This window comes from Silene latifolia, chromosome 11 (genome assembly GCF_048544455.1).
Source record: "Silene latifolia isolate original U9 population chromosome 11, ASM4854445v1, whole genome shotgun sequence".
Lineage (NCBI taxonomy): Eukaryota > Viridiplantae > Streptophyta > Magnoliopsida > Caryophyllales > Caryophyllaceae > Silene > Silene latifolia.
This window is the reverse complement of record NC_133536.1, coordinates 139,178,613-139,199,828: the sequence shown is the minus strand read 5'-3', so window position 1 is coordinate 139,199,828 and position 21,216 is coordinate 139,178,613.

Here is a 21,216-nt window from a genome sequence, read left to right as displayed (position 1 = left end):
TGGCTCGGGACGGCAGGTATGAACCTTTCGTACTCGTTTCTTATTTTTATTATCTCCAATTTTGTGAAGGGAAGTAAAGTAAAACACTGCTCCATTTCTTCTGTGTAGAGGGAGCGTAGCTTGGAGCGTGAGCTGGCCCAGTCCTAGGAGGAGACGGCCCGCTTGTTGACAACTCGAGACCGGAGACGCTAAGATCGCTGCTCTTAAGGCGACAGTAGCTGAGCTGAGGGGTCGTCAGGACTAGTTAGCTGACTGTTTGTTGTACATTTGCACATTTCCTTTTGATGTCGTTTTGGGCAGGAGCCTGTATCTTGATGTACTCTTTGCTTTTTTGACTGTATATATGATGGCATGTGTGCCTTTGTTGTTGGGTGTTTGCTGTATCTGCAGGTTAGCTTAGAAAACAGGTTTGGCATGTGACGGTTTATGCTGTCATGCTGCCGAAATTCACGTAGAAAATCACATAGCAAAGCATATAATTAACTTAACTTAAATGAATGGCCTAAATAAGCGCGAAAAGCAAGAAAAGAAAAAAAGTGCCCGAAAATGGACAAAAATGAAAAAAAAAAAAAAAAAGTCCCCGAAAGTGGACAAAAATGAAAAAAAGGTGCCCGAAAATGGGCAAAAATGACGCGACCGGACGGTAGGGAGGGCTACCCCCTAAAAGAAGAATTTAAAATAAATGTCTAAGTGTATTAGAGACATTTTGAAAAAAGGGAAATGATTCTCCGAAAAGAAAAAGAAAATAAAAATGAGTAAGTGTGCGTATATGGCAAAAATGTTGATTTTGCCTCGAAAAGCGGACCCGTAGCTAGGAAACACAAATTTGGTAATTACAAGGAATTACCGAATTAAATCCTTATAGGAATAGGAAATTTTAACTCAAACGGAATTAGCAAAGATCCACGGCCGTCAAACGAGGAAAAGGACCTGGGGAAGAGGCGCAGCAACAGCTGCATCTTCTCTCCAGTTGGTCTGTCCTTAGCTGAAATTAGGAAACAACGAATAGCATAAATAGAGACATCGGTTGAGCTTTATTCTCACAATTATCTCTTCCCCGATCTCGTCTATTACCTAAAATCTCTTATAAATTTCTCAAAAATTCCAACAAAACATGGATGCCTTTGAAAATCGCATTAAGAAGTGCACGAATGAATTCACAAATGTGGAGAAACACGAAATGGGTGCTTTCAATTGGGATCAATCATAAGTTTGAAGCTAGTAAAGGTTGTGAGGCCCTTTTTGGATGCTTGTCTTGAATATTGGGACCCGAATTTCTATGTATTTGCCTTTCCGGGAGGCGAAATTTGTCTTTTCCCTGAAGAAATTGCTGCGGTTGGAGGATGGGACGCATAAAGTGTTCTGATTATACGTCCTAGCTCTCAAGGATATAAAAACAAATTTAGGGACTTGCTTGGATTGACCAAGGCTGAGGTGGACCGTCTTGTGACCTCAAAAGTTGTCCGTATGTTTGAATTTGTTGATCGATTTATAAATAGCGAGGACCCTACTATCTCCTATGCGGCGAGGCGCCTAGCTTATGGATTCTGCCTTCTTCATTGCTATATCCTACGAGGGCATGTGGACTAAGAGATAAGGGGTGACCCTCGATTTCTATGCATAGTGGAGCAAATGGAACTGCGCAGGAGCCCACCATGCTTGATTTTAGGGGAGACCATTCTTGGCTTGGACAACAAGAAGGCGAACCGCGAGAATCCTTATCTTGGGAGTCCCATTATTTTACAGGTAAGAACCCGTCTTTTGTCCTATTTGGCCGTATTTATTTCCGTTTCTTTTTTGCCGAATATGGGAGTGACTCCCGTCTCCTTTTCTTTGCAGATTTGTCTGATGGAAAGGCTGCGGTTTATCGAGCCCCCAGTTGATGTGATAGGATATCGCTCCCGATCGATTGCAATGAGAACGAGGCTATACATGGCGGACTTCACTCGAGTATTCGATTATTAGGAAAATAAACTGAAGAGTGAAGGCGGGCCCTTGATCAGGTGGATAGTGCTAAGGTGGCATCTCATGTCAGTAACTGGAGTATCATCCTTGGAACCGACACGGTCCATTCACGTTCCTGGCTTGGAATTCATGGTCCATACCTTTCCGGAGAGATTGATGAGGCAAGTGGGCTTAAGACAGAAAATCCCGAAGCTATACATTGTCCCTCAAATTGCCTTGGCGCATACTACGGAGTCTTGTCGGGAGTAGGCTTTTCGCTGGGCCTAAAAGAATATGTGGTTCATACCTGTTCCGGTTGGCTCATTATGGGTATCTGACTCATATCTGCAGTGGAGGAAAGCTACTACCCCTGAGGAGCGTGATAATCTAAAGAAGCACGAGCCTGTAGACTGCAAAATTCGTGAAGTGGCGAAGGAGAACCAAAGGTACTTGACTGAGGAGGAAGAAGAGGCCGGATATCGGGTTGTTCGTCCGTCGAAGAAACCAAAGAATGCTCCTGCTGAGAAGATGGTGGTGGATCGAAATGGGAAGTCTAGACCGCGAGAACTACCGTTGGTTATTAGGTCGGAGATAACGCAAGAGCGTCCCGCTCGTGGTCAAGACAAGAAATATGACAAGGTGACAAAGGCAAGGGGAAAATGGAAGAATAACCTTAGTCATTTTATAATAGTATTAATTATTATTATTTGAGTTGTAATAAAAGGTGGGGTTTTTAGAATCTTACCCTAGCATTTTAAATTTCGGCATTTAAATTTATATGTATGCGGCGTATTATTATTATTATTATTTATGGAATAATGAATAAAGATTTATTAGTTAAGAAACTTTCATAAATTTCCTTTATTTATTCTTGTCGAATTTTAAATGCAACATGCAAATGTCATTCTATTTACATCTTAAAATGACGGGTTGTATCCGGTGAAGGATTGCCTACGTATTCATTAGAAAAAATTAAATCAAACCCTGTGCGTAGTTCGAGAAAATGTAAAAGAATAAATGTTCGAAGCAAGAGCTTGTAATTAATTTAGAAAATAAGCATGTGCTTTACTTACTCCAAAAGAAGTGCAATTTAATTCATTTGATGATATAAGGATGTCAAAATGTCAAAACGAAAGAGTGTAATGTCATGAAATTTTTAATGGGCCAGGGGCCGGTTTTATTTAGTGTCGCATGAGCGGCACGTGGGTTATACGAGGTGCGTTTTATCTTATTTCTAAGGGTAGTACTGTTTCAATTGGTTTAGGTTGGTTGGGTTTGAAAACGCATTCCCGTCTAGGTCAGTGATCTTAGCCGCACCCCCCTGAAAGTATGGACTTAACTAAGAATGATCCTGCCCAGTTAGGCTTAAATTTTCTCCGTGGATCGACAGGTAAAAGAGCTCTGACTGACTTGAGTACTAAATCTCCTTCCTTGATATTTCTGGGTTTGACTCATTTGTTAAAGGCCCGTTTGATACGTGCCTAATATGTCTACACATTATGTAATGCGCGTAGTCTCCTATCGTCCAAGAGGACGAGTTCGCCATACCTATCCCTTTTCCAATCAGCTTCTGGAATTTGACTTTCGAGTAGGATGTGCAGAGATGGGATCTCTAGCTCTATTGGTTGCACAGCTTCCATGCCATAAGTTAAATAGAAAGGAGTAGCCCCCGTGGGCGTCCTAACTGACGTGCGATATCCCCATAATGCAAAGGGTATTTTTGCCAGGCCAATCGCGATAATTGTCGATCATTTTCTTGAGGATTGTGACGACATTCTTGTTAGCTGCCTCCACCGCGCCATTAGTTTTAGGTCTATATGGCGAGGAATAGTGATGCTTATCTTATATTTGGCTAGCAATTCTGCAGCTACGGCCTGAAAATGTGATCCATTGTCACTGATGATTTAATGTGGGCAACCATATCGACAGATGAGATTGGTTTATATGAGCTTTGCCACACGTTTGGTTGTAAGGCTGGTGTAAGATGCTGCTTCGACCCATTTAGTAAAATAGTCGATAGCCACTAAAATGAAACAAGGACCTCCTGTCCCAGCTAGAGTGATCTACCCGATGATGTCTATTCCCCAAGCAGAAAATGGCCAAGGAGATGTCATGATATATACCATTGAGGGAAGGACATGTTGCACATTTCCGAAGATCTGGCAATTGTGACAATGTCTGACATATTTGATGCAGTCCGACTTCATTGTCGTCCACTAATACCCTAGATGCGCAATCTTCTTTGCCATCATAGGTCCACTCATGTGAGCACCGCATTCTCCATCATAAACTTCTTCCATTACTTTATGTGCCTGTGAATGATCAAGACAACGCACGACGACACCAAGAGGTGTTCTTTTGTACAACTCTCCCTGCATGAGGAGGTATTAAGAGGCAACTAGGCATATGGCGCATTGTCCCCTCTTATTCATGTCTGGTGGGTATGTACCATTGGCTTGAAATTGAGGATGGCCTGGTACCAAGGTTCCTCTGTGTTTTTTTCTTCACCTTTAAGGAAGTGTACATAGGCTGGCTCTGATCGCCGTTCGATGCATAAAGGCATTTAAACCATGTTGTCTGGCATGTTAATCAAGGATGTGGGTTTTGCAAGAGCGTCCGCAAATTGATTTTCTTCACGAGGCAGGTGTAGACGAGTAACCTAATCGAAGAATTGAGAAACTTGATTTATCCTAGCCTGATATGGTGCTAGCCTTTTACTTAGCATTTTACAGGATCCAGTGATTTGGTTGATGATTAAAGATGAGTCGCCGTGAACACGAAGATGCTTGATGCCTAAACTCACTACTGCTTGTAGACCAATGAGGCAAGCTTCATATTCTGCTGCGTTATTTGTCACCTCGAAGTCGAGCTTAACAGAAAGTGGTGTATGCTCTCCTTCAGGAGAAATGAGCAACACTGCTATTCCGAATCCTCTCAAATGCAAAGTAGAGATCGCAAGAATCCATACTGGTTTGTAGAATATCCTTATCTAGAAACGGCCGTGTGTTTATTGCTTGCGTATCGTTGATGGGATTATCTGCGAAGAATTCAGCCACGGCACGTCCCTTTATGACTTTCAAAGGTATGTATTAGAGATCGAACTCTGAGAGGATTAAGGTCCATCTTGCTAAGCGTCCGTTGAGAACGAGTTTCTCGAAGACGTATTTGACGGGATCCATTTTAGAATACACCTTGGCAGAGTAGCTAAGCATGTAATGGCGTAGCTTCTTTTTTGCCCACAAAAGAGCGAGGCATGTCTTCTCGAGAGGTGTGTACTTAATCTCGTACTCTAAGAATTTATTACTAAGGTAGTAGATAGCTCTTTTTTCCTTTCCCATAGTTTGCACGAGCATAGCCCCCATGGCTGTTTCGGTGACTGTGAGATATAAACCAAGAGGTTGATCTCGTTGGGAAGGCATTAGCACGGGTGGCTTATCCAGTATCTCCTTTATCCTGTCAAATGCCTTTTGACAGTCTTTGTCCCACATGGTACGGTCCGTTTTTTTGAACTTTTTGAAGATAGGTTTGCAGATCATAGTGAGTTTCGATATGAATCGACTTATGTACTTCACTTTGCCCAAGAATCCTCTTACCTCCTTTTAAGTTTGAGGTTGTGGCATCTCGATTAAGGCCTTGATCTAGGATGGATCAATTTCTATCCCCCTCTTGCTGACGACATATCGCAGAAGCTTGCCTGACGTTACTCCGAACACACTTTTCTGAGGATTGAGCCTCATATTGTACTTGCGCAATCTGATGAAGAAGTTGCGCAGGTTATCTACGTGCCCTTTCCTATCCTTAGATTTGACAATCATATCATCCACGTACACCTCCACTTCTTTGTTCATCATATCATGTAGCAAAGTGGTCGCAGTGCGTTGGTATGTAGCCCCAGCATTGATTAGTCCGAACGGCATAACAGTATAACAGTATGTGCCCCACTGAGTGATGAAGGTTGTCTTGTGCATATCTTCTACGGCCATTTTGATTTGGTTATACCTTTCATACCCGTACATGAAGGATAATAATGCGTGATCTGTTGTATTATCTACTAATATATCGATGTATGGTAAAGGGAAGTCGTCTTTAGGACTCGCTTTATTCAAGTCTCTGAAATCAACATAAACCCGGATTCGCCCATCCTTTTTGGGTACGGGGACTATGTTAGCCACCCAGTCTGAATACTCGGAAACTTTGAAGAATCCGGCTTTGAATTGCTTATCGACTTCTTCTTTACTTTTAAGAGCCCACTCTGTCCTCATCCGACGAAGCTTCTGTTTTACAGGCTTGAAACCTAGCTTGATTGGAATGCGAAGTTCTGCAATATCCATGTTGATTCCTGGCATATCCTTGTAAGACCAAGCAAAGACGTCTTTGAACTCGTGTAGGATGTCGATGAAATTGGCCCTTTCAGTTGGGTCTAGGGTCGTCCCCATCCTAAGTTCTTGAGGTTCTAATTCCGTTCCTATATTGATAGGTTCAGTGTTTTATATGACTGGTGCCCCTTCTCTCCCTTCTAGTATTTCTTTGATTATATAAGGAGGTAATTCGATTGAGTTTGGGTCAGGATCATCCTCATTATCATCGTAAATAGAATTACATTCCGAATAGCACAAGGAGTAAGCAGATTCAGATTTATTCGTATTAAAGTTTGAAAACAGCTGAAACAAAGAAGCCATCTACGCAGTAGTCAGTGGCGGTAAAGGGACAGTTGCCAGGACATTCCCCAAGCTACTGTTACTAGGCGATGTTATGCTAGGAGAAACAAAGAGGTGGGAAGTAACGACAGGAGGAGACTCTCTAGCGACTTCTCTAGACTTAGGTTCCGACTCCGACTCTGACTCGAATTCATCAACTTCGGGTTTTCCTTTGAACATCTCTCCTTCTCCAGTAGTGACCTTGAAGAGCTTTCCTTGATTGTTGGTCCATTTGATCGACTTTCTCCATCCTTTTTGCTGATTTGGGTTGGTGTCAGTGATCAGTGTTGTAGGGTTGAAATGGTTGTCTTGAAGTATCATGGTAATGATCTCATCTTGTGATGCCCTGACGAATCGATCCTCTCTAAACAGAAGGCTAACATCCTGTTCGTCGAGACAAGGTGTCTGACGAGTTTTGACGGTAGGAACCGTTTCTAAAGGAATGAAGTAGTAATCGTGGAAGACCTCGATTCCAGCTAGTTGAATGCCCTTGTACCTCCACGGTTCGGGAAACGCATGAAAATATTCACAATCCCCTTTTCTGATGAATTAACCATTTAGTGTAGGGAGATAAGGTTGCATTTGGATCCTCTGACTTTGGCGATTTTGAACTTAAGCAAGCATCTCGAGAGTTTAGGCTTTTGTGGGTTTGTACGTCAAGCCTAGTGGTATCTTTTGGGAGTCTCCTTCCTTAAAAGGTGCAAAGGTATTCTTTATGATAGGGTTTAGTGGCATTCCTGGGAAGTATCCTTGGGATTTAAGTATGTGGTTGACCACTAAGTTGGAGTATGGATTGAAGTATAGGGAAGCCAGTTTGCTCCCTATAAGGTTTATGATTTGAAATCCTCCAAGCTCGAACACTGGATCTGCAACTACTTGGTTGCTTGACCTTTTCTATATTACGGCCTTGATAGGTGACGAAGTGATCGTCACTACCTTGCCATCTAGAGGGATCTTAATCTTTTGGTGTAAGGTGGATGTTACTGCTTTGGAAGCGTGCATCTAACGCATACCCAAAAGTATATTGAAAGATGCCTTGATGTCTAGTATTTGAAAATTAACCTTTCGCTCGATTGGTTCAGTGGCCACGGTAAGGTTAACTAGCCCCACTACTTTACGTCGCGTTCCATCGTACGCCCGAACGCCTTGGTTAGTAGGAGTCCAGTCAGATTCTTTCATGCCTAACTTGTATGCTGTTTTTAGTGGTATGACATTGACTGCGGAGCCATCATCCACCAAAGTCATTGGTACATTTTTCTTCAAGCATGTGACTGTGATGTATAGAGCAAGATTATGAGTGACGCCAAAGGGAGGCAAGTCCTCATCTAAGAAAGTAATCGGGTTATTTAGCTTGACTGAGTCTTGGAAGACTAGGTTGACGACGTCATCAGGTGTGGAGTTATGTGCTACATTCAATTTAGCCAATGCTTGCAGTAAAGCCTGGCGATAGGGAAATGAGCTTGCAACTAGTTGCAAGACTGAAAGATCAGCCTTTGTCTTATGAAGTTGCTTCAATAAATGGTCAGGAGAAGTATATTCGCTATCGTTTGGCGTGATGATATTGGTGTTAGTAGTAACTGGACCACTTGTTTGAGTGACATTTTGATATGGACGTCTTGAGCGAGTAAGGTGGTCCACATATTGATCTTCACTAGCCTAGACTAGAGGGTGTTCTGTGAGGTAAACATCTTCATCGTCATCCTCCCAAACTCCATTGACGATATGAAGCTCTCTCATGCTTATGATTTCAGCTTCTAGGCTGATTATTTGCTCGACTAGATTGTCGGTCACTGTGATCACTTCTTTCATTGTGGATTCTTGAGATAAGATTGGAACCACTGACCTGTCTTCCCTATGTACCATGCTTGGATTACGTAGGGACGCCACTATAGTTTATAGCTTTGAAAATTGTCTACTTACACTCTTTGCTCATGCGATAAAATCAGCGATAGTAGGGAGATGGTAGAATAACTCTCCTCATTTTCTATTGCATTGACCTCATCTTCAGCTGGAGAAATGAGGTGTGAGAAATCCAAGGTGGATTCCTCATCTCTGATCATCAGAATTCCAAGAGGATTTTGAGTATTGTTGGCCTTACTTGAAGGAGGTATAGGCAGGCGCCCATCTTCAATCATATCTTGAATGACATGTTTCAGTTTGAAGCAATTCTCTGTATCATGCCACTTGCCTCTATGGTACTCACAGTAGGCCTTCTCATCCCAGAACCTAGACTTCTTCTCTGGGTCAGGTGTAGGCCCTATGGGTTGGAGTTTGCCTTGTTTCATCAGTATTTTTAGGGCATTGGAGTACGAGTCACCAATGTCGGTGAACTTCCTTTGCGGGTTATTTTTCTTGGTAGATGATTCGACAAGGTTGACCTCGTCGGTCTTGCTAGTGGAGCCATAAGAACGACTCGTCGCGCCTTAATACCCGCGACCTACCATTTTGGACAATAGTCCTTTACGAATGTCGTCTTCAATTCTTGTTCACAGTTAAGTCTTTGAAAGACTTTATGTTTTGGTATCTTAGGTGGTTCGCATAGATTGGCCTTAAGTTGTCCACAAACTTTTCAACAAGAGTAGCCTTATCTAGGCGTTCGACGAGTTGCGTGCTAGTCTTTCTCCACCTACTTAGGAAGTCGGTGAATCTTTCTTTCTCATTTTGGGTAAGAACCTCTAGAGTACGCATATTGACTTGAATTTCAGAATTATCGGCATACTATTTGGATAACTCAATTGGAGCATCGTCCCAAGTAGCAATTTTATTGTGATCCAAGGAGTAGAACCATTGCTTAGGAATAGTATCGAGAGATGAAGGAAATATCCTTAGAAACATCTCTGGCTTGATGCCTTTGATAGACATATAATCTTTGAAGGCACGAATATGGTTCAAAGGATTTTCATACCCCTTAAATTTTGGGATGTGAGTCATGTTGAAGTTAGTTGGTAGTTGAGCATTTACTGCCTCATATTTGCGGTTGTTTTTAATATATGTACCATCTCCCTTGAGGTACATTAGTTGCTCCCCCAAATACTGGAGTCGTTTTTCAGCTTCAGAAGGACCTAGAGGGAGATTGACTTCTGGTTGTCCAACAAAGGGCGGAATATTGTCGTGTATGACAATGACGGGGATGGAATCCTCTACAGGAGGAAGTCTAGCTTCTACAGCGAAAATTCGGCCTTCAATGGAGTTGAGGCGAGCATAAGCTTGGTCTTGGCTTGTCTGGAGACGAATGAGCGCAGCTAGGATTTTATCATTACCATTTACGGACGGTTGAGGTTGACCATTAACGCTTCTATGACTAGTTCCCACCATTTTGCAACTGAGGATAAGAGATCGACGACGAATCAAAACACGATCGACCATATTAGCACACTTACTCAAAAAGAGACTTGACTCGTGAAGTTGGCGTGTTCCACTGTGTCAAGTGGGGTTTGAAAATGACAAATTTAGAAACGTTTGTTCTAAACAACTGTAGTGTAGTTGTAGGAGTGCTAACTCGAAGTGTGGTTTGAAATGGGTTTGAGGCCCGAATTTTGACTCGACATTTGGACAGAGTTTCGCTTATAATGCGCTATTTTAGGCCATTTTCGAAAATATTTACATTTTGAAAAGGATTTTATTTTACAAGATTTCGTCATGGTTTTATTTACAAATGGTGATCACGTATATGATACAAACATACATATGGGCATTATAACAGTATGCTGAATGCATTTAAAGGGTTTTGGCTTAAAAGGTGGGTTGCCATACAAAGCAATCAAACCATGGTCTCTAGAGAGGTCCGTGCCAAACATGAGTAAGGTCGGTTCCTAGTCCATTTCCTCGAGTAGTGAAAGCCTTGATACAAATATGAATATGTACCACGGTATGGTTGACGTCAATCGCTATCCATCTTTAGGCCCATATAAGAATTTGGACCGTCCAGACGGGACGATTGGTCGAATGGGTCGAGTTAAGCCTAGGAAGGCCGAATAAAGCGACCTAAGAACGTCGAGTAATGTAACCCGACAACTGCCTCGTATAAACCATTCCCTAACCTTGTTCAAGTTTCACCCTGGGTAACACGTAAGTGTATCATCGCCAACGGAGTCGCCAAACTGTGGACATGGGTCACTGGCCCGGTTTAAACTCGTTGTCAAAAGCTACCAACTAAAACAATATTTATAACTTTACAAACTACTCTTACTAAAGAGGTAAGTAAAGGTTGGATCCCAAAGAACGGGTATTGATGTAGGATTCTCAATTGCAAATGGTTGTGTCTTAGGGTGTCACAATTTGGGTTGAGATAGGAGATACACTAAACTAATCAATAAGAAGAAAGTAAATTAATGAAAACAAAGCAAGGTAAATAAAGGGGTTGTAAACAATTGATTAAAGACACTAGGGTGTCATGGGTTCATAGGGGATTCATGGGAGTTGATCATACAAACATGTTCTCAATTATATGCAAGCACTTATTGTTGTGATGGGATCGAGTTGGTGTATAAGCTTACAATCTCTAAGAAGGTTTGGGTCCCGGAGCCGAATCGATTAGATTGTACACCACCTACAAGTCGACTTAATCCTTCCTATTCAACTTTATGCATGGTCTAATGAGGCTTGAGTTGGTTTAAATGCTTAAAAGCCTCATTGAAAAGATAGGTAATGGATCAAAAAATGCAAGGATTCATAGGCTCGCATTTCATCAAACATAACATGTGCATAAGTTGAAATCACAACAAGCAAGCAAATTAGTTATGAAAGCATATTAGATTAAGCATGAATCATTCCCCTTGTTTGTTTCTCCTAATTCCCCATTAACCCTAGCTAAAAGACTACTAACTCATTATCAAGTTCAAAATGCTAATAAGGTTGTCAATCAAACTAACAAAGATAAACATGATGAATAAATAAAAATGATTTAACAATAACTAAACAAGGGTAAAGAGAGTTATACCTATGAAGATGATTCCAAATAAAGCAAAGAATAATAGAAGTACTTGATTATTGATGGAAGGTTGTCAATCTCCCAAATAAACCCAAATAATCTTCTAATTACCCAAAATAAATGAAGAATAATAGAGAAATTAAGGAAAGAATAAGATATGATTAATATTGATAGATTGTATTACAACTAAACTAAGACTAATTTGAGAGTATTAAGATGAGATTAAGAAGTGATTATAACTTGATTAAGGATGGATGCTAATCTAGTTAGTAAAATGGGGTATTTATACTAAAGATTAGGTACAAGGATTATGGTTACTAAGGGCTTAAATGACTATTAAGACCCTAAGAAAAGTTGAGGAAATGCTCCTCTCGAAGGAAATGAGTGGATCCTCATTGCTAGTCTTGCCACGATCCGCCCGTCCTGTGCTGTGGCACGGGCTCTTTTGACTTGTGATCCACTCGGATCCAGGGGAAGACGCTCGGATCAGGGTGCTGCAAGCCGCTCGTCTTGGGAGCAAGACGCCCGGATCTTGATGTTGTGAGACGCCCGGATTGTGCATGATCCGCTCGGATTCTTGGACAGACTACTTTTCTTCGTTTCCCCCTTAACAATCCTCAAGGATCATGTCGGGGATGCAAGGATCCTTTCATCATTGCCCATTTCACTTTTTATCTACTTAGGCCTCTACTGTTGGTCTTCTCTTTAATGCTTGGTCATTAGGTGCGATCCATTTAGCTCTATTTCGCCTCATAAATGCAAGGTTAGCAATCCTTTCCTACCAAGGAGACAAAACCTCAAAGAATATGCAAAATGGGAAACTAAAGATAGTAAATGACCCAATTATGTGCTATAAAGCATGAGAACGAGGTTAATTCGGGGACTAAATGTGCTCAAATATGAGACACATCAAACATCCCCAAACCGAACCTTTGCTCGTCCCGAGTAAAGAGGTGACTAAAACTAGGACCCTTATTTAAACTAACCTACTGATATAGCCGATATGAGACAATTAGCGGGTCTCACTCCCCCCCTTCAACTCACAACAAGACAACCATGAGGTAGGATGCCTTCTTGCAAGGCAAGGTGGGGCTTGCCAAAATGGCGATACATCCAAGAATTTAAGCACACAAAAGCAAGTAATGGATGCATCTACAAAAATGAATAGCCACTATAACAACCCGACCCGGCGCCGTTGTAACACAACCCCAATAAGATGGGATGTGTACCTTTGGGCCCATTATTTGTCCTCACTTTAGCCCAAAAGCACAAGGCCTTGTTACTAAGTGGTGGGTGGAATCTATTATAAACATAAGACAACCTCCTCAATTCCCCGATGTGGCCTGGGACAACTTTACTCTCAATAACTTGGGGTGTTAAAATCTCCCCCACTTAAAGAACACAACGTCCTCGTTGTGACTCAAACTTTACCGCAGCCAAGCCCAGAATTCTCCCCTGCTAGGTGGGTGACCTGAGTACTCCCGTCCACAGGCTCACCACACGGTCGCAGGGTCGCTCTGATACCATTTATAACAACCCGACCCGCCACCGTCGTAACACAACCCCAATAAGATGGGATGCGTACCTTTGGGCCCATTATTTGTCCTCACTTTAGCCCAAAAGCACAAGGCCTTGTTACTAAGTGGTGGGTGGAATATCTTATAAACATAAGACAACCTCCTCAATTCCCCGATGTGGCCTGGGACAACTTTACTCTCAATAACTTGGAGTGTTACAGCCACTTTCTTCATCTAAGTGGTGGAAATTATCTACAAGGGAAACAATCTAAGGGTACACATTACATTATAGATACGATTTCTTCAAGTTACTAATCCTAGGAGGATACCAATAAATCACCTCCAAGTTGTGTCAAGCTAGGGTACCCTTGTCCTCAATCGTTAAATGCTTTCGTCAAGAGTAGACTCCTTATGGTGTTAGAAACACTGGAGGATCGCGGAATTCCCCTTCTTACCTAGACAAGAAGAAGGGTCATCCCCTCTCTACCATGCACAAAAGTGGATTCAATGAATAAAGGGATCATTTGTATTTTGAGTTTTATATGGGAGTTTGCTTTTGGTGTGGTTTCCTCCCCCCCCATTTCTTGTGGCATATGACACTTGAGAACACTTTCTTTTTTTTGCTATTTCTTTGATGTCTGGCATTTGATACTTGACAATTTCAACTTTTTGCATTTTTTTTTGAACATTTTCAAAGTCGCCGTAATTTGTAAGGAGGGTGCTTATATTTGAAGCATAGGAGTCTATTTTTGCTCCTCTTTTCTTTGATGCATTTTGTAAACTCTTTGATTTTTCATTTCAATGCTTGAACTGAAATTTGAACAATTTTTGTGCCCATTCCATTTTTTGACAAAATGTGGTAGATTGTGGAAGATGGTTTCATGGCTTCAAAGGTCACCTTGGAATAAACGGTAGACAAGAAGTTATCACACCACAAGGTACTCTTGACTAGGCCTTAATCCATGGGTCAAAGGATACTAGCATGACACATCCTAGGGTGTTTTAGAAGCATTATAGTGAGCAAAGTCTCAATAGGAAAAAGTATCTACAAGGGCCTTATATACACTTGTCAAGTTTCCTAAATAGATGTTTTCACAAAATTTTTCTAAAATGCAACTATATGCCATTGTGCAACTAACATTTATACAACCTAATGCATATGCTTCTACCAACTAGTATGTCATATAAGCTAAATTCAACTCCTACAATCACATTGTTTCATACCGCATCAATCAAAATAAAGCCACATAGTCATTAACACAAAGAGGAAAAAGGAGATTGGAAAGATCATACCATGTGGTTTTCATAATCCTCATGTCTCGGATGTGGCGTAGTCAATCAATGTGAAAGAAGGATAAACAAACAAACAAATATATACAAGATATACAATTCTACACTATAAAGGAATGAAAATGTTTTTGTATTTTTTTTAATTTTTCAAATTTTTATGGTTTTTGTGTTTATGAAATAAAAGGACATGTTTTAGTATTTTTCAAAAGTTTTCAATTTTTATAATTTTTTATTTAAAAGTTTAGTTAGAATTTCCCATCCCCATACTAGTATGGACATTGTCCTCAATGGCCAATACGATAGGAAATTATGCAAGCTAAATGAGAATGCATGATTTCGACACTATTATGCAAACTATATGACATATACATAAGTGATGCATTCTAAACTATACTATATGATGCATGAATTTATTGGTTGGAGAGCTAATTTTGATGGACTCCCAATGCTTGTGCTTGAACTTCCCCAACCAAGTAAGACACTATTTCTACCGTAAAAATAGGGGAGTTCATGCACAAAAATGCAATGCATGAAACTAGTTTGTCATTTTGGATTTTCAAAAGTGGGAACAATAAATTTATCATCACCTAGATGTTGCCAAGGTGGAATAATAGTCCTTCACTTTTACAAGGACACCACTAAAAAGTTAAACAATCAATTGTAAAACAAGTTAGCAAAGCATGAAAATTTTTTTGACAAGAAAAATGAGGGGGAAAGAAGAGCTTCACCTTGGCCATGGTGGGTGCTTCATGCCCGCTCCACCTAGCTCATGAAAATATTCATTAGTTACCATCATCCCCTCCAAGATCACTATCCTCTTGTTCTTGCACTTCGTCACTCTCAAAAAATCCATGAACTCATCCCCCTCACTATTAACCTCCACTGTATCACCGCCACTTGACCCTTCTTCTTCTCCTACTCCATGTGTTCCACCGTTGACATGCTCTGAGTTTGGGAAAAGGATATCCATTTGTGCCCAAGAGGGAAGCATTCCCTCTTCACTAATATGCCCTTTGTGGGCCTACCGGTGAAATTGTGGATAGAGAGCAATGTAATTGTCTACCCTTGCTTCATATTGCTTTTGGTGCATGTCTTGAAGTAGACCCGTGACAAAGTCGTCGCTCGGAAGGATGAAGGGATTTGGGTGATTATACGGTTGATATGGAAATGGGTACAGCGGGATAACAACTTTCTCTTTGTCATTTGCTTGAGGTTCATATTGTTGAGGTTGGGTAGGAGGTGGGGTTTGATTTGCTTGGTTTGAATTAGTTAGGACGAGGTAGGATGGTACTTGTGAGAGAGGACCCCTTCGAGGTGATATCCTTGTTAGGCCTTCCATTGGAAGAAACATGGAGGTGCTCCCATTGGTTATCCACTTAATCCTTTTCTCAAAGCCTTCAAGGGCTATCCAATGGTGTTGTCGGAGAATCAACATTTCATCAATCTTGGTGTTGCCCGGAAGAGGTATATAAGCATTGTTGTTGTTGAAATTGGGGTTAAAAAATTTTGCAAGCCTTGATATTAATCCCCCATTGACAATGTGGATCATACCATCATCATCTCCATTCCGGAACTTTGCCCATCTTTCAAGATGTACTAAGGGGGCATTGAAGTGATAACCGCTCCTCCCTTGTATCTTTAGATAGGACTCCATAAACAGAAGATCGAGTTCATTCACTACCGCAGGATCACGGCGGGCTAAGAGACTGCTTGTGATAAAACGGTAAGTAAGTCGAATAATGGGATTTTGATTATGTGAGGCCGAGCATTCTTTAATGAAAGAGAAGTCGCGACCCGTCATGGCTCGCCATAGAGGTGCTATGCTATAATTTCGCGGCTTTGATGTACGGGTAGGCGATACATCAAGACCCAACACACTAGCAAACTAAACAAGAGTCATCATTCGAGTTGTGTTCTCTAGTCTAAACTCCGCACAAATTGTCTTGTTCAAGGTAGAAATCTTTAGAAAACTCAAGAATTCAAGAACTAAGGACCGATCAGTGAGTTCATGCATGTTGAACATAGTTGAAAGAGCAAATAACTCAAAGAGTGCCTCGGTTTGATGATAGATGCCTAGTTTCCTTAAGGTGTCATGGCACATGAACTTAGTAGGAAGAATGTTCTTACCAAGGAGACTATGAAAGACGAGTCTTTGCACATCATTGACGAATTCTATGTTGGAGAACTCATTAAGTCTTGAGAGATCAACTATTTCTTCATGCTCTCTCCTTAATGTGTTGAGGTGAGATGTTGAGGAGCTTCCAATTACTCTTGTCCTTCTTCTTTGTCTAGGCAAGGACCCTCTTGATCCCATCTTTAAAAGTAGATCTTTAACTTTGGCTTGTTGAAGATGAAGATATTCTTTGTAATTGAGATCCTTCTTGAAACCCTAGGTTTTGGGGGTTTTTAATTTAGAGAGGTGAAAGGGTGCTTTTGGTGTGATTTGAGTCATATGGGAGGGGATTTTATTTTTTATAGAGGAAGGAAGAATGAGGTGTCATAACATGGGTGGTGGGTTGGAAAATGCAAAAGTCAAAAATAGAAGAGCAGCACATGAGGGAGACGCGCGGGCCGTGTTTGGGACGGGCGGATCCGTGCTTTGCAGAAAAATCAGAAGAGCAGATAGAGACGGGCGGATCGAGCTCAGGATGCTCGGATCTTTAGTCAGTGCACTCTGGAGTTTCCAACCCATGCTGGGACGCACAGATTCTGCTCAGGACGAGTGGATGCATAGTGGAGACGCTCAGATCCTTCTCAAGACGGGCAGATTTTCAAACAGAGCGAAATCATTATTTGGAAGAAGGTCAGGATGCGCGGATTGGTCACAAGACGAGCGGATTCAGAACTGGGATGGGCATATTGTATGTGATATGCCCGGATTATGCGACAGACCCATTTCTTCAATTTCAGTACTTCCAAGACCCGCGTTCTAGAGTTAGGACGCTCGGATCCTCTTAGGAGACGCCCGAATTGCCTTCAGTTCCCACGGGCTCACGTCTGCCCGTGGGGGTTCCCTCCTTTTTGTTCTTCTTTCCCTCATTTCGTTCATTAAGAGTGCTTCCCCACACTTGAATTTATAAATCCTTTATTCATCAAAAGAGTTAGTAATACACCCTCACCAACTCTCATGTCAAAAATCATGCTTTATTGAAATTATATGTAAATGCAATATAGTTAAAAATACAAGTAAGAAGAGTTAGTATATTTACAAGTGGTGGTTTGGAGAGGACTAGTCCACCAAACTCTCTCTTTGATGGTCTTTTCATGGTGGGAGAGGTTCGAGTCGGATGACCTCTACTTCTCCGATGAATGCTCCTTCATAATATGGCTTCAACCTTTGGCCGTTGACTTTGAACTTGTTTCCATCTTCCGACTTTATTTCGAAGTCGCAATATTTCCCTACTTCGGTGATTACATAGGGCCCCATCCATCTTGAATTTAACTTCCCGGGAAAGAGTCGATATCGGGAGTTAAATAGAAGGACTTTGTCTCCCTTGTACAAGGCTTTTTGCTTTATTCTCTTGTCATAAAGCAACTTTGTTCTTTCCTTGTAGATCTTTGCATTTTCGTAGGATTGTAGTCGGAATTCCTCCAACTCTTGAATTTGCATTATCCTCTTTTGACCACTTAACTTGAGATCAAGGTTGAGAGCTTTGATTGCCCAAAAGGCTTTGTACTCTAGCTCAATTGGCAAATGGCATGCCTTTCCATAGACTAGGTTGTAAGGGGAGGCTCCTATGGGAGTCTTATAGGCCGTCTTATAAGCCCAAAGAGTGTCATCAAGCTTCATACTCCAATCCTTATGAGTCTTGTTAACAACCTTCTCAAGAATTTGTTTGATTTCTCTATTCGAAATTTCAACTTGACCGCTTGTTTGAGGATGGTATCCCAAGCCGGTTCTATGTTGAACACCATATTTAGTCAAAAGATAGGTGAGCTTATTTTCATGGAAATGTGTCCCTCCATCACTAATTATTGCTCTAGGGACTCCGAATCTTGGGAAGATTACTTTCTTGAGGAGTTTCGTAACCGTCTTGGTGTCATCGGTTGGGGTAGCAATTGCTTCTACCCACTTTGATACATAATCAACGGCTACAAGAATGTACTTGTTTCCTTGAGATGATAAAAATGGTACTTGGTAGTCAATTCCCCATACATCTAAAATTTCTACCTCCAATATTCCTCGTTGTGGCATCTCATTTCTCCAAGAAATGTTCCTGATTCTTTGGCAAGGATCACAATGGAGAATAAATTCTCTAGCATCTTCAAACATGGTAGGCCAAAAGAAGTCCGATTGAGGGACTTTGGCAATAGTTCTTCGTGCTCCATGGTGTCCTCCATAAGGTGATGAACGCCATCCCTCCAAAACACCTTGAACTTCCCATTGAGGTATGCATCTTCGGTAAAGTCCATCACTACATTCCTTTTAAAGATTGGGATCGTCCCAAAAATATCTATTTACTTCAAACAAGAATCTCTTTCTTTGATTGTAGTTCAAGATTGGAGGAAGGACTCCTCCAATAATTTAATTAGCATAGTCGGCAAACCATGGTGTGGTGTGCCTCTCAAGTTGTGAATGGATGACCATCAAGATATCATCGGGGAAAGAGTCATTAATCGGTCTCTCTCCCTCATCACTATGGAATTGAATTCTTGACAAGTGATCCGCTACCACATTCTCGGCTCCCTTCTTATCTCTTATCTCTAAATAAAATTCTTGGAGTAGCAAAATCCATCTCAACAACTTGGTTTTGCCTCTTTCTTTATCAAGAGATGTGTAAGAGCACGGTGATCCGAGAAGACAATCACTTTTGATCCAAGCAAATAGAAACGGAACTTGTCTAGTGCATAGACAATGGCAAGGAGTTCCTTCTCGGTAGTATCATAGTTCACTTGGGCGGCATCAAGAGTTTTGCTTATGTAATAGATAACATGCAAAGCCTTTCCTACCTGTTGGCCAAGAACCGCTCCAACAGCGTAGTTACTTGCATCGCACATGATCTCAAATGGTAATTCTCAATTGGGTGGTTGGATGATTGGTGCCGAGATAAGTGCTTCCTTGATTCTATCAAAGGCTTCAACACACTCATTAGTGAATTGGAATTGGGCATCTTTAAGCAAAAGTTGAGTGAGGGGTTTCACGATTTTTGAGAAATCTTTTATAAAACGGCGATAGAAACCCGCGTGACCAATAAAGCTCCTCACCCCTCTAACATTCACGGGAGGTGGGAGTTTCTCTATCACCTCAACTTTGGCTTTATCAACTTCGATGCCCTTTTCCGAGATTAAATGACCCAAGACAATACCTTTATTGACCATAAAGTGAAATTTTTCCCAATTCAAGACAAGGCTAACATCTTCACATTTTTGCAATACAAGAGAAAAATTATGCAAGCAAGAGTCAAAATCTTTTCCATAAACGCTAAAATCATCCATAAAAACTTCCATTATGGTTTCTAGATAATCGGAGAAGACACTCATCATGCATCTTTGGAAAGTAGCGGGGGCACTACATAGCCCAAAGGCATTCTCATATATACAAAAGTACCGTAAGGGCATGTGAAAGTAGTCTTGTGTTGGTCATCCGGGTGGATCGGGATTTGGAAGAATCCTGAGTACGCGTCAAGATAGCAAAATAATTTGTTAGAGGCTAACCTCTCAAGCATTTGGTCAATGAATGGTAGGGGGAAATGATCCTTCCTTGTTGCGGAATTCAATTTACGATAGTCAATACACATACGCTAACCGGTGATCTTCCTTATGGGTATTAGCTCGTTCTTCTCATTTGTTACCACCGTGGTACCTCCTTTCTTAGGTACCACTTGAACGGGGCTAACCCACAAAGAATCCGATATAGGATAAATGATTCCCGCATCAAGTAATTTCATAACCTCCGCTTTTACAACTACTTGCAAGTGGGGGTTTAGTCTCCTTTGCCCTTGAATAGTGGGCCTATGGTCCTCTTGTAGATGAATTCTATGCATGCAAAAATTGGGACTTATCCCCTTAAGGTAATCTAGACTATAACCTATAGTCTTTTCAGGTTATTTCAACACATCAAGCAAACTTTCCAATTGGTTCTCATCAAGTTTATCATTAACAATCACGGGTTTGGTTTTAGTCTCATCAAGGTAAGCATATTTCAAATTTGGAGGAAGGGGCTTTAGATTTGAAGTTTGTACCTCACTTTCTACCAATGAAGGTTCATTAAGGACATGCTTCATCTCCATTATACACTCCATCCTCATGGCATATTCGATTTGTTCCTCAAGCTCATCATATCCATCGCATTCAAATTCCATGACGTATTCATCTAGCTCTTCGGCTTCTATGGCATGATCTTTGGTTGCTTGTTCTTCTTTAGTAGATTGTGATGCTTCCTCAAGAATGTTATTTATCAACACGGACTGCTCATAAGTAAGTTCTTTGTTGGCTAGAGCGGCTTCAAGGAGATCTACTTCTAATTCCTAATGCTTATTTTTGGCCTCACTTGCTTCTAAGGCTTCCAATACTTGCAAAGGGTCTTTCATGAAAGTGGTACTCATGTGGTCCTCTACACAACAATCTATAATATCCATCTTGCAAGGTACACTAAGGAAAAAAGGTGAGAAGTACCTTGAGGAAGTGCTCTCCCTCAAGGTAAAGAAAGACACAACTAAAAACAATTAATGAAAATCAAATCAAGTAACACCGTCCCCGGCAACGGCGCCATTTTTGGTCCGGTTTAAACTCGTCGTCAAACGCTACCAACCAAAACAATATTTATAACTTCACAAACTACTCTTAGTAAAGAGGTAAGTAAAGGTCGGATCCCAATGGACGGGTATTGATGTAGGAT